Here is a 12,067-nt window from a genome sequence, read left to right as displayed (position 1 = left end):
GCAGATTTAAGAATTCATAGAGGCATCGCAATCCGTAGTTAAAAGCAGGTTTTACTGCTTTCTGCCGTAACTCTCCCATCCCCCTTTCAAGCTGTGCTGATGTCAAAGGATGTGAAGTCACTGCCCCAGAAAGGTACTGGGGGGGGGGGGGGGGGAGGGCCAAGTTATCGCTATACAGTTTCTATAGAATAAGGGCAAACGTTTGGTGTGTTTTAAAGCCTTTTTTGTGTGAATCGTTCAGATAGAGCGCCTTTAAAACCCTCTGCAGCTTGTAAAAGAATTGGGAGTGTTGTCAGGGAGGAAGGGGGGGAGAGATGTGACATTTATTATGAAAATATCCTTTATGTATTCAGAAAGCGCTTCCTAGAAGAGATGCGGTTCGGCTTTAACAAGCAAGCTCTTGTGTGCGTATGGCTTTGTGCGGTTCTGAATGTTAAATTTCCTCACAGAGTATGTTCTTTTGGGTATAGAATTAGTGCATTGCAAATCCACACTTTTATATAATTCATTGGGGAAAATACATGTTGGTATGACACTTTTGCATAATACGGAGTGTGTATCTCTTGTTCTGTATTTTTGCAGTTAGTAAAATTTTGCATTTCTATGGGGTTTTTTTGTGTATTTTTTTTAGCTGGCTGTTAACCAACCAAAGCTGGGGTTTTTTTGTTTGTTTGGGTTTTTTTTTAATGTCTTCCTTAAGGTGGTTTCAGTTTAGAACTTTTTATGAAAACAGAACATGTATTAGCTGGGACCAGCACACCTTGAACAATGGCATTTATATGCAAAACACACAGCTGATACCATTCTTAATAACCTTTGCTTCTCAGCTTTCACTGGTGTAGCCTAGATGTTAGTACTGAAAAGAGTATTTTTTTCATTAATATTACATACACTGAAAATATTTTGCTTTGAAAGTTTAAAAAACACCAACTGTTCAGAAGCCTGCTCCTTTAAGCAGCAGCGCTTGTTTTCATGTATTAAGAAATCAGGATTTCTCTTTACCTTTTAAAAGAGCCATATCCTCCTCTGTCTGAAGTGGGACTGGCTGTATTCTAGAAGACTCTAATTTTGGTCTGTGAGTGGGGGGGAAATGCGATAAAATTCCCTTGAGTTAGAATAGGGCCAGTGTTTGTCGTCAAGGGAATATAAATGCAACTGCCTGACTTGTAGAAAGGCCTTCGCTTTTCACTCTGTGCAAATCACCTTAATTCTCTGGTAGATGCTGCCTTTTGGAAGGGGAGAAGCACCATCTTTTAAAGGTGCAAGTCAGGAAAACAAACCAAGGTTGGAATCAGAATGATGAAATGTTATAATGATGAACATTAATAATCCTTTGTCTCAATAAAATACCAAGGTTCTTTTCAGTGAATATATTATCCCTGTTGTTGCTCCAGTCAAATACATAATTGTGGAAACAATGGATTTTAAGAAACTGTTCTGAAATTTACTTTCCTAAGACCTAAATTTTCGGTGCACTGAATAATACAGTAGTAAATAGAGGTTAAGGGGTTTTGTTGGCTGGTTTGTTGGTTGCCTTTTTTTTTAATGGATCATGAGAGTGGACTTTCTTGTAAGCAATTAAGAAATAAGTGAGAAATTGTTTTGCATTTTTCAGGTGGGAGGAAATAGGATGTGTCTCTGGTATTACTGCCTAGAGGAATTTCTTGACACTGGGAGAGGAAAAGCATTTCTGCCATACATACATGTATACAGGAGTTGCTTTGGTTTATTTGTGTGTACCTCATCTCTGTAGCTGCTCTGATGTTACCAGTACTGATCTGCCTCCAGAATGAAGCCTGACAGAACAATACATATAAAATTAATAGCTGTAAAAATTAACTGGTAACTCTGAAGCCTAATGACACGTTTACTGTTTGTCCTAATCCATGCTGCTTTTACAGTTGTCCTTCTACATCATCTGTTGCAGTATAGGATTAAATTTCTAGTAGAAGTGCTCCTCTTTGCAGCTGTAAGAGCTAAAACCTCAGTGTCAAAAGAAGGGGGCGCAAGCCCCTCTGTTGTTTCTGGTAGATCTAGTTTGTTGTAATAGAGAAGATACTGCTTTACCACCGATTTCATATAGCCTTTAAACTAAAATTTTGAGATATTGTATTTTATTTTACTCATATCGTAGCTACCATATTTGGCCTTAATGTTATTTTTTTAAAAAAATCTATGAAGCCTTGTGGACTACACTATCAGGACTTCCTTGAAAATAAAAATTGCAGTCCTGCTTTTAAAGTTAATTCTAAAGCACTTTCTGCACCTGGATCTTATGGAGTGTGTAAAGTTTGCAGAATAAAAAGGAAATCTTCTGATCCCGTATGAGATGGGAGCTTGCTCCCCTTCCTCCTGCCCCTCCTGAACTGCAGACAGCTTTATTGTCTGGGCTACTTACAGCTTTGCCGAAACAACACAGTTGGAAAAATAGATGCAGATGGTTGTTAAAATTGATGTTACAAGACTTGTCAATAGGAAATAAGGGTGTCAGAATCGTATTGACTGCTGTTGCTGTCACTGGTATCTGCACTATCACCAGTAAGGAGGAGCAGTAGGTATTTGTAGGATAGGAGGTGTCAGGGCCCCAGATACCCCCTCCTCCAGCAGTTCATTTGGCTGCTTGTGCTCAAGGTCATCTTGGATATGGTGCAGCTATGTAATCTTGAGTCAGCCTGCTGCGGAAAGAGCTGTGAGAAGTCTTATCAGGGTTCCCCTTTCACTCAGGAGTTGCCTTTAAGCTCAGGCCCTTGGCCTTGGTCGTTGCCCTAGCTAGGTTGCAGCGATGTAGTTGTCCAGCCAAGTACCTCGCTGATCTGGATCCTGATGTGTTGACTGCCTGGCTTGGTGTGCCTCTTCGCCGTGGAGTTGTTCAGCAGCCACTGGACGGTTGGCTGACCCCGGTCACTGTCAGTACACCTGCTCTTCTTTCTTCATTCAAGTACTGTGAGACTATGCCCTTTGTTCACAACCATAGGCTGTTGGCAGTTGTTCAAGACCAATATGTAGAAATCAGGTCTGCAGAAGATGACTTTGGACCCGTTGCTGGAAAATACCGAGCAGCAAAAGACTCTAATCCACACTGAACACAAGTGGCATGGAGCCATTACTGTATGTTATTTGCTTGTGCTGAAAGCGCTCAGCGAGAGTGTTTGGTCTACTGGGGTAGTGAGCCCTTGGTCATTCCACCCGCAACAGGCTTTCCGGGAGATCTGAGTTCTACTACTGCTGCATTGATCTTTCTGGAGTACAAAGATAGTGCGTAATGGTCAGCTGAGCTGCTTGTCACTGGTTATCATGCTGAACTGAAAATTTAGTTTGTATTGAAACGATCCCAAAGCTTCCAAGAAAATTACAATTTTGGTTTGAGCAGGCATTATGGCCATGGAATAACTACTGTGGTTTGTGATCCTGGGTAGAGTCTCAGGCTTGTAGCTGGCTGTGAAACAAATGCCGTAGCCAAAGCTACATGGTATCATGAGACATCTGCATGGAGACCTCCTTTAGGATCTTCGTGCATAGGCAGGTCAGTAGCTATGAAGATGCCATTAGGACAGCACAGAGAAGAGGGTTATTCGGTATTATGAATTTAAGGTTTTTGCAACAAGGAGAGAAGCAGAACTGGATGGTGTTTTCAAGATGCATCTTTCTCCTTATGGAGCCCTTCTGGCAGCTGAACCCCTAGGGTGATGGAAGTGCACTCAAGGCCCTGACAGGAGGATCCACATAAATGAGATGAGGCCTGGGGGAAGGAATCATGACCTTTTGATTTCCATCTCAGCACTTCAAGCAAAGAAAGCAGCTGTAAAAGCAGCATGGATTAGGACAAACAGTAAACATTTGTCACTAGACTTCAGAGTTACCAGTTTATATTTACTGTTGTGAGTTGTCTTGCTGAAAACTGTAGCTGTAGTACAGAGTGCAGTTGCAGGTAGAAAATAATTGCAATTCATTCTGTAGGCAGATTATAAATGTTTATATGTGGGGAGACACACATTTTTCATTAGGAATACAGTTAAGTGCTGTTAAGAAAAATCTCTTAATACTGTTTAGCCAGCAACATATGAATAGCCCACATGCCAATGTTTTTATGAACTCGGGACACATACTTGAACAAAATATAGGTGGAACTATGCTCTGATCAGCAATGGCAGAATTAGCAGAATATACAAGTTACTTTAGTGGTTTAGTTGCCGACTGGCTGGGATTAGTAATCTCTGTTCATGCTTTTCAAAAATTATTTTCAGGGTGTTTTGCAAGACATACTGAAAGTCGTGTGGGAAGGAGGGTGAGAACACCCTGATACTGTACTAACTCAAACTGATGCTTCCTGTAAGCCGTAACCTGTTTCAAATATCTCATTGTCTGTCCTTCTTCTCTGCCTTCTGGAGCAGCAATTATTTTTTTTTTGACAGATTGGAATTGTCATTACTTACATTACTTCAGATTTTGTGAAAGATGCTTTGACTCTTTTTCAGAGAAGGTGTAAGTGATATTAACTTTGTCCACTCTTTCTGTGTGCTCCTTGTATGTGTTCATCCTGAGCAAGGGATCATGGAAGGTAGTTCCTATTCCATCTTCACATTGTGCTTTTCTACAGAGCTAAAAATGCCGGTGGTAATGTTTTTGTGATGTAAATATCTGAGTATTTAGCTAGAAATTTGCATTCTTGTCAAAGGGTGGTGAAAGATCATTGTTCTGTTGGGTTAGGTACTAACAGCTTCAAGCACCTTTCAGTGGTGTTTTCCCTGAGCTTGGGCCACCTTCGATCTGGCGCTGAGAGATTACCTGATCACCATGAATTACTGTCACGTTCTTAAAGCAACCGAGTGCTATCTAGCTATTGCAAAGTGCATTTCCACTTACTTTATATTTTCATACTTGGCTGTGAAAGGTCAAGTCCCTTTTGACAATGTGTAAACATAGGAAACAACTTTTAAGTGCATTTTGCATTTAAACCTGAAGTATGCAATTTATTTCTTAAAGGAGGAAAGCTCACTGCTTTTGTTTTAGAAAGAACCCAGCACAGTCTCTTTTTCTTGAAAAATAATTGACCTGAAGATACTTTTGTCTAACCATACTTCCTAAAGATCATGAAGGCTCTTGCTTTGCAAGAATTGTTTCTGAGCTAAAAAAAAAAAAAAAAATTATCCATTTTGTAATTAAATGGGAAGCAGAGTGCAAAGCTCACACTTCAGAAGTAATACAGACCAAATTCAGCATGCAGAACGCTAGCCGTTAGTCTCACAATGTGCAGAAAGAGACTGAAACTGGGTTGGTTTGACCTGAGGAAAGGAAGACTGAGGGTAGATCTTGTCTTCAGCTAACTGATGGGAGGGTAGAGAGGAGAGGGCCAGGTTCTTCTCAGAGGTCCACAGTGCTTGAGTGAGAAGTAACCAATATGCGTTGCAACACAGATGATTGCAATTGTATACAGGGAGAAAAAAAATCATGGTAAAAATGGTTAAACACTGGAACAAGATTCCAAAAGGGGCTGTGAAATCTCTGTACTTGGAGTTACTTAAAATTTGACTGGACAATGCAATGAGCAGCCGTGTTTATCTAGCTCACCCTGCTTTGGATCAGGGATTAGACTAGCAGAAATGAGACGGTCTCTTCTGGTGAAAATTGTTCTATGATTCTGTCATTCTTTGTTGCACATGGGACCAAAACATGACTGGCCTTACTGTCACTTAAAAATATTAAAATATCCATTTTAATGTACTTTTTTGATTGAAAGAGCAATATTCTTATTGTAAAACATCTTTTTTCTTTTTTTTTTTTTTTTTTTTTCACTTCTGTTACTAGGGCGGACTTTTTAATGTTTGGTGCCAGCCATGCCTGTTAGTAGTACTTTTACCTTTGTGTTAACCCTCAGGTTTTGGTGCAACAGTGTTCTAAATGGTTCTTGCCATGTTTTTTCAAACTGTTAAAGATGAGTGACTGGAACTGCATGCAGTATTAAAAATATTGGCACACTAAAAGGTCATTTTGTTCGTTTCTTAATATTCTGTTAGGAGCTCAGCAGTAGTAAAAAAAATTGTGGCAGGTATGTGTGTTTTACAGAATATCCATAACTCTAAAAGTATCTTCTGAATAAGATAGAACTCATAAATGTATTCAGTCAGCTATTTCACTGACATTTTTTTACATTTATCAGCTTTTGCAAAGATCTTAGACTGAATTCATTTGCTTAGTATCATGAGATTTTTCTGTAGCTCTTTTTAACAAGCCTTAAACTGACAATGAATACAGCATTAACAAACTGCGTGACCTCACTATTCATCTTCTGTGTTGTTTATGAAAATGTTAAAAGGTGTAATTTCTACCACAGATCCCTACAACATGTTTCTGGTAATCTTCCTGCATTATAAAAACATGTTAAAAGTCTAAAAATCCAGAGATAATTGTCATTTATCAAGTTCTTGGAAAGTATAAGAAAATTGGTAAACATTTAAAGGGTAATTTCCTTTACCTGTGCTCAGTTTGCCTTTTTTGGGGTATTAATGTTTTATTATAGTATAAAACTGGCCTATGCTGATTGTGAAAGCGTAGCTAAAAATCTCAGACAGTCACTTTTTATGCCACTCTTTTTTTGCTGTTAGTGTATACTGCAGTGGAAAATTATTCTGGTTTGTTTCTTTAGTATTTTCTGTGTAATGATAATCTTCACCTTCACACGCATCTTGCATTTGCCATGCAAGTAGGTGTTTTTAAGGATGATGAATTTCACTGGTCTGAGCATGTATGTTTATTTAAATACTAATTTCCTTTAATCCTTCAACACATTTAAATTTAGTAAACATTTAAGGCACAGTGCCTGTTTGTTGTGAGAAGTGAGTAAAATCTTCCTGGGAAGAAAGTTACATGGAGTAGACAATCATTTTCTTCAGAGATGCTTCCATTGCAGTGATGAATTGTGCTACTTCTCTTTTGGTGAATTTAAAATAAGAAATTACAGCTACTTGTAAAATTGTAGGGTTGGTTTTGTTTGTTGGTTGTTTTTTTGTTTGTTTGTTTGTTTGTTTTTTACTTTTGTGGAAATATTCCTGTGCAAAAGACCTTCAAAACTTTTTTCACCCCTGCTGATCCAATAAGTGAGATTTCCAGCACACATCATCTGTCCTGCTTGTGGGTTGTAGTTGTTGTTGGGTTTGGATCAAATGGATAAACCTCATCTTAGATTTAAAGGAGACAAAAATGCTTGTTCTTCCCTTTTCTCCCACATGAGCCAATGATAATTTGATAATCTGAAGGGCTGAGAACCAGCTGCATGTTTGGGCTGATACCTGTGCCTTCTTACCAAGCCACCCAGACTCCATTGGTACTCAGCCTGACTCCTGGAGCTCATTTTACCAAAAGTTTCTTATATCCTCATAGTAAGTTCACAGGCACTGCTGCTCTTTAACATTGTTTAACCAGTTGTACACTGAATCGTTAGCTTTGAAATCCATCCACTGTTCCTTTCTAAAAGTTTTGCCTCAAAGAGGAGAAATCAAGACCATCTTCCTTAAGAACAAGCATCAGTTCTGTTCTTAATGAACAAGTGCTGCTGCTGGAAACAATGAGGATGTTAAGTGTTCAGGCTGCACTTAAAATCTCTAAGGGTGTGATGGTAAAATGCCTCTGGAGGGGACTTTTTGTTGAGCTGAAAATTCCATGAAATTATAGGAAGGTAGTCAGTTGGAATTTCTAAGTTACATTTACTGACTCATGGTGTAATTTGCATGCCCTTTCAAGGAAGCAAAATTACATTGGTGTAAATGCATATTTTCCTCAATTTTTATTCATTTATGCATCAAATATCTTCTCGTTTGTGATTGTTGCTATGAAATACATTTTAATATTAAAATTCAGTGTCATCTCTTTCTGAGGAAAATTTTTATTCCCATTTCTGTTCAAAGCTTTTAATAATTAATTTCAACTTCTGTAGAGTCAGCTAATTCTCTCCATGTGCTATCAAACACTGTTAGCTACTGAAAGTGCATTGTAAGCCATGCAGATTCATGTGAGCACCAGCAATATTTAATAGATACAGGAATATTTACATCATATGCAGACAAGATTCTTTACTGTCAGGGTGGTGAGGCACTGGCACAGGTTGCTCAGAGAGGTTGCGGATGCCCCATCCCTGGAAGTCTTTAAGGCTAGTTTGGATTTGAGTAACCTGGTCTAGTGGGAGGTGTTCCTGCCCATGGCAGGAGGGTTGGAACTAGATGTTTTTTAAGGTCCCTTCCAATCCAAACCATTCTGTGATTCTAGAAGATGTTCCTCTGGTGGTGGCTTTTATGTTCTAACCTTTATGCCCAGGATAAACACCCTATACCAGTGAAAGTATGGTCTTGAGAGCATAATGGAGCCTGTGCTTAGCTTCTGCCTGCATGCTTGTGTCTCAAATGACAAAACTGATGCTCTGAGTGGGTGATGTTTTAAAGCCATATCCGCATCTCTTTTAATCAATTTCACTTAAAGCACATACAAATCATGCAACACCATTTCTCATACAATTTGCCAATTAAGTTTCTTTTTCACATGCAGTTAAAATTGGGGGTATGGTCTGACTCTGGATTGTTATCAGTAGTGGAAGCGACAGTGTTATGTCAGTTTTCATAATTGCTTTTGTTACTGATAATGATCTGAATTTTATGAAGTAAATATTTCCTTTATAAGTTACACAAAGAAAAAATTGTATATGAAACTTAAAAGATGTAAAAAAAGTGGAAAAACTATTTATTTGGGACTTTTCTAGTTGTTTGTAGCAGTCTACTAATCTGAAATACTTTTTCATTTTGAGTAGTATTATGGAAGGTTTTTAATTTATGGTTTTGGATTAAAGCTACGAGCTGTGTATCTTCACAGAACCAAATTCTTGTGTTGCTTTTCTATTTAAAGTGAAAGCATAACAATGCCAGCGGTGTTTCAAATGTGTCCTATGTTCATTTGGGCCACATTGCAAAGAAGACTTGAACAAAATTGATCAAAACTTGAAATGCCATAGTTTAAGGAAAACGTGTGTTGTCTGCCATTTGGGTGTAATCAGTTTTTCTTCCAAAATATTTTCCAAATGAACTGTAACTAACTGTTGTGGTTAATCCCAGCTGGCAACTAAACACCACACAGCTGCTTGCTCACTCTACATGCCCCACAAAGCAGGATGGGGGGAAAGAGAATTGGAAGGGTAAAAGAGAGAAAACTCACGGGTTAAGGTAAGAGCAGTTTAATAATTGAAATAAAATCATGGAATCATATAATGGTTAGAGCTAGAAGGGACCTTAAAGATCATCTAGTTCCAAACCCCCTTCCGCTAGACCAGGTTGCTCAAAACCCCATCCAGCTTGGCCTTGAACACTTCTAGAGAGGGGGTATCCACAACCTCTCTGGGCAATGCCTCTTCCAGTGTCTCACCACCCTCACAGTAAAGAATTTCTTCCTGATACCTAATCTAAATCTCCCCTCTTTCAGTTTAAAACCGTTACCCCTCGTCCTATTGCTACACTCCCTGATAAAAAGTCCCTCCCCATCTTTCCTGTAGGCCCTGTTTAAGTACCAGAAGGCTGCTACAAGGTCTCCCCAGAGCCTTCTCTTCTCCAGGCTGAACCACCCCAACTCTGTCTGTCGTCATAGCAGAGGTGCTCCAGCCCTCAGATCATCCTTGTAGCCCTCCTCTGGACATGCTCCAACAGGTCGATGTCCTTCTTATGTTGGGGGCCCCAGAGCTGGACATGGTACTCCAGGTAGGGTCTCACGAGAGCAGAGTAGAAGGGGAGAATCATCTCCCTCGCCCTCCTGGCCATGCTGCTTTTGATGCAGCCCAGGATACAGTTGGCCTTCTGGGCTGCAAGTGCACATTGCCAGCTCATGTTGAGTTTCTCATCCACCAACACCCCCAAGTCCTTCTCCTCAGGGCTGCTTTCAATCCATTCTCTGCCCAGCTTGTATTTGTGCTTGGATTGCCCCAACCTATGTGCAGGACCTTGCACTTGGCCTTGTTGAACCTTATAAGGTTTGCATGGGCGCACCTCTCAAGCCTTTCCAGGTCCCTCTGGATGGCATCCCTTCTCTCCAGCATGTCGACTGCACCACACAGCTAGGTGTTGTTGGCAAACTTGCTGAGGGTGCACTCAATCCCACTGTCCATGTCATTAACAGAGAGATTAAACAGCACTGGCCCCAGTACCAGCCCCTGAGGAACACCACTCATCACTGGTCACCACTTGGCCATCAAGAGGCTGACTGCAACTCTTTGAGCACAGTCAAATAATAATAATAATAATGGATTGTAATGAAAAGGAAAGTAGCAAAAAAAGAAATAAAACACAAGAAAGAGGGGTGATGCAAAGGAAAAAATTGCTCACCACCAACCAGCTGATGCCCAGTGAGTCCCTCAGCAGCAGCCCACCTGGCCAACTTTCCCTTAGTTTATTGCTGAGTGTGCCATCACATACTATATCCCTTTGGTCAGTTAGGGTGAGCTGTCCCAGCTGTATCGCCTCCTAGCTTTTTGTGCACTCCCAGTTTACTCGCTGGTGGGGTGGTGTGAGGAGCAGAAAAGGCCTGTGTAAGCACTGCTGAGCATTAACAAAACTATCCCTGTATCATCAACACTGTTCTCAGCACAGATCCAAAATGTAGCTCCATACTACTTACTATGAAGAATATTAACTCTACCCCAGCCAAAACCAGCACATTCTCCACCCCTTATTCCATACTATTTAGGTCATGCTCAGGTCCCACATGCTCCAATACATCCTCATTAACCACCGCCCCCCTTCCCATCCTTTGATGTAATACACAGATATTATTCCCTTGGTCTATGGACCACCCTTCTAAAATGTTGATAAATGTCCACAAAATGCCCACTGAGTTCATATAGCCCATGACTTTGGGCTCCGTCTCTTACAGTCGTCACTCAGAACAGGAGAGGTGGTGTGTTGCGTGGAGTTACCGTGCACCAAAGACAGCTCAGGTTGGGTCCCTGCTGCGCTTGCACGGGTTCTTGTAAGGCTTGTCCTCCATTGGTTCAGGTGGATCCTGCTATACTAATTCCTATAACACGCAACTGAAATCAGGGGCTACAACAATTTAAAGGTATATCCACTACAATCTCCACCCCTTGTCCCTTTGAGCCAGGTTACATGGTTTAACATTACAATGAAGTCCTCCCCTTGCTCCTAGTCTGACTAGCAGCAAGGGGTTCTTGATGTAGTAATTCCTGTAATGTGCAACATCAAATTATGGATTATTTTCACCTTGAGGTACACATTGGACTCCCCCATCCTTCTGCATTACCCACCAAGTGCACCCAGGTCCTTGAGCAAAAACTATCCCATGAATCGCTTTACCCTTTCATGAGGAAGGAATAACCCAGAGTGTTTCTACTACAGGGATCTTGCCTCCTTCCACAGTGCTGAGGGGGTTTGACTGGACAGGGCCAGTATGACTGGCAGATCCTCTAGTGTTAACTAGCCAAATGGCTTCTGCTAGACGTGAATCCCAGTGCTGAATGTCCCAGTGCCCGTTGCTCTCAGTGTAGTTTTTAACAGTCCATTTTATTGTTCTATTTTGCTGGAGGCTGGTGCATGATAGGGGATGTGATACACCCAGTCAATGCCATGCTCCGTGGCCCAGGTGCTTATGAGGTGGTTTTGGAAATGAGTCCTGTTGTCTGATTCAGTACTTTCAGGGGTGTTGTGTTGTCGTAAAACTTGCTTTTCAAGGTCCAAAATAACATTCCAGGCAGCAGCTTGGGTCACAGGCTATGTTTCCAACCATCCAGTAGTCACTTCCACCGTTGTAAGTGCATGCTGCTTGCCATGGTGGGTTCATGGTAGTCTGCCAGGCTTCCCCATATTGGTGTTTCAGCCATTGTCCTCTATACCAAAAAGGCTTTAGCTGCATAGCTTGATTGATTATAGTGCATGTTTGACATTCCTGGATAACCTGTGCAATGGCATCAATAGTCAAGTCCACCCCTCAGTCATGAGTTCATTTGTATGTTGCATCCCTTCCTGAATGTCCTGATGCATCATGGGCCTGTGGAGCTATAAATAGCTCACCTTTATGTTCCCAA

At 40.8% G+C, this 12,067-nt stretch overlaps 1 protein-coding gene across 2 annotated transcripts in view; it reads left to right on the top strand.

Annotated features, from left to right (window-relative positions):
- PPP2R5C (protein phosphatase 2 regulatory subunit B'gamma) overlaps nt 1-12,067 on the top strand; it is an 86,068-nt gene that overhangs the window by 31,081 nt on the left and 42,920 nt on the right. The gene's annotated exons all lie outside the window — the stretch shown is intronic.

This window comes from Vanellus vanellus, assembly GCF_965231255.1.
Source record: "Vanellus vanellus genome assembly, chromosome: 6".
Classification (NCBI taxonomy): domain Eukaryota; kingdom Metazoa; phylum Chordata; class Aves; order Charadriiformes; family Charadriidae; genus Vanellus; species Vanellus vanellus.
This window is presented reverse-complemented; position numbering and strand designations above follow the sequence as displayed.